Source organism: Cydia splendana, chromosome 1, assembly GCF_910591565.1.
Source record: "Cydia splendana chromosome 1, ilCydSple1.2, whole genome shotgun sequence".
NCBI classification, from domain to species: Eukaryota; Metazoa; Arthropoda; class Insecta; order Lepidoptera; family Tortricidae; genus Cydia; species Cydia splendana.
In genome coordinates this window covers 2,385,938-2,388,899 of record NC_085960.1, presented here as the reverse complement: position 1 = coordinate 2,388,899, position 2,962 = coordinate 2,385,938, and positions in this window count along the sequence as shown.

Genomic DNA, 2,962 nt, shown 5'->3' with positions numbered 1-2,962 from the left:
AACCCGGGGTTAACCGGTTAAACCGTTAACCCAGTGTCAAATTGTACTGGTCGCCATGGTAACTCCAGGCATAGAGAAAAAAATACATGGATTGCTCACTCCATACATCAGTTTTGGTACCAAAAAGGATAGATGTAGCACGGACCGGAAAATCTAATGCTCAACAACATAAGACTTTCCGGTCGGTGCTATTGTCAAGTAGCAGTACTGATAATTTCGCTACTCGATGCTAGATGTCGACTACGAAAATAATAGTATTTTTGGTGCCAAAACTGATGTATGGAGTGGGCACTCTTGTCTTACTATATTTCTCTATGCTCCAGGTTTAACCGGTTAACCTCGGGTTAGTGAATCGATCAAGTGGGCCTAAGTATTTTAAATGTTATTGGACACACAATTATATGCACATGCCTAAAACATAATATTATAACAAAAATCATTAAGCGCCACTTGCACCATCCCACTAACCCGGGATTAATCGGTTAAACCGTTAACCAAATCGTCAACCGCCAAATTGTACTGGTAACCATGGTAACTCCAGGTTTTACCGGTTAACCCCGGATTAGTGAGATGGCGCTTATAGAATAGTACATACTTTGGACGCGTAGCCTGATCCGCTGTTTTTGATGGTGACTGTATACGATGTAGATTTTATACCGATATATACATACATGTATGTATATATCGGTATAAAATCTTAAGCAAATATACGTAATTGATATAATTAGTGATATCACAGCTTTACCGTAAACTGATTAAGTTAATTAAACACCCATAAACAGCAAACCGGTACAATGCCCGTTAAGTATTTCGTAACTTCTCATACCGGAAGTAACTGTATGGCTTTCTGATGATGGCCAAGGCCTGGGGGCTTAGCCAAGATAACAATCGTTGAGAGAAAACGCCAACCGAAATTTTAACCCTTCTTTGCATGGTGGTGGAAAATTGGAAATTTCGAATGATTAGTTACTTGTTAACTACATATACATTATCATTATAATAAAAATAAACTAATTTAATTTGATGTTACTTGCTAATAATCCGCCTGTGTTGCCGACATTTCTGGTCAGTTATTCATCAGTTATCTGGTCAATCAGATATTTTTCTCAAGTTTCATTTCTTTACTAGAGCTAGAGTCGAACCAGGTTCTCTAGCGTAGCGCGTAGCATTGCGAGAAAGTGTGACAATGTGAGGACAATGTCATCATTGTAAAATTTATATGAAATGTATAATGCCACTCCCTCTGTTTATTCTGTTCAAGTCGGTGCGATTAGCTTAAACGGGCTCTAGTCTAGTGAATAGGTAATAAGGTAAATTGATATAAAAATCTAAGGTAGGTAAGTAAGGTACACAAAAAGATTTTTATTTTCTTCGAAGAATCGCAAAAATTATTTAGGAATTTGACAAAACTAAATGACATACCTAAGACAGAAAACACCAGTATAAAACGCGCGTCCTCACAAGATTATCTATATAAACACAGTTTTGCATAAAAATCACATAAATAAAGTAACTCTCACGCTTCCAGCTGAAACACACACGTAATCACGTAAATGCAAATTTTCTTTTTATTTATCATTCTTAATCTAATTTTTCCTGCGTTATCTAAATCTATCGTATGTGCCCATGAGTAAATAATAAAAATTACTTAAAATTAAGATGTAAAAAATGCAGTCTTTGGTACACACAAAGACACGATTCCTAATACGACTATAGTTCAATGGGGCTGGGATTTTACAGATGTAACGGGCAGAGGTGTAAATAATAAGATGAAGATGTTTGTCCGACGGGGTAAGTACAACAGTTTATATTACTTTATATCATAACGGCCGCGGCTCTCGAGTGATTCATCTTCCGTCTGATTCACCGACGTTGTAATATTGTTCCCGACGCTCACTGAAAAGCGGGCAGCTTTACCGAATATGCATATTACATGTGCATGCGATTGGAATAACACGGCTGCAGTGGGGAGACCCTCCTCCTTTCGGGCATTCTCGACTCCGTTCGGCTCAGCATTGCTCCGAGCAATTAGGGTTGGTACAACTTGACGTCCCTTTGCGTGCACGACCACAGATAATATATAATACTATACTATTCGCCAAACTTGGAACCGAGGTCATCTCACTATCTCTCTCACTTTAGCCACGACCACGTAAGTGTAAATGAGAAGTTTTAAGACCCCGGTCGTCAGTTTGGTTTGCGGATAGTATACATACAGGTTGAAATTTATTCACCAACCATACTCTGCGTAGTGACTTTATAGGTCATACTGAACAACTTTTATACTGGATGCGTATACACTATGCAGCACGTAATTATTTGCCTGCAGCGTCTTTTCGTATGAGCTGTTTTGTATGTTTTAGTTTTCTGAAGATCATGATAAAAAAATCATCAATGAGAAAATGCTCTTACGTTCCAATACACACAACCCCGGAAAAACCTTAACCTGGTGCGCAAGGATACGTCCGGGAAAACCCGGGTGACGGCGAGCCTTCATTTACAATTTTACATCATTTACATGCTACGCCTATTTCCGCTAAGGCGCGCCGCGCACTATGGAATGACGTATCTCATGTTTACTACGTCGTAAGTGCCGAATTAAAAAGAATGCATTGCAACTGGGTGAATCAACTTTTTTACACTCGTCGCCATGGTAGTAGGTAACTTTCAAAAACCTGGTTTAAATGAGTTTTAGTATTTTTCACATAGCTAGGTTACGGTGACAGCCATCATCTCAATATTCTCAATACTACCTATGTATTTAGAGTTAGAACAAGCTAAGTTGGCAGCAATATTGATAGCCCAGACTGTGCAAGTGTTATTTAAACTTCATTTCATAAAAGTTTGGCGTTTAAAGTAACACTTGCACACTAACTTATTTCGACCTAGATATTGACACTTGCACCTGGGCTATCAAAATCGCTGCTAACTTGGTGTAACTGTATGCGTTGGTTATAAATTG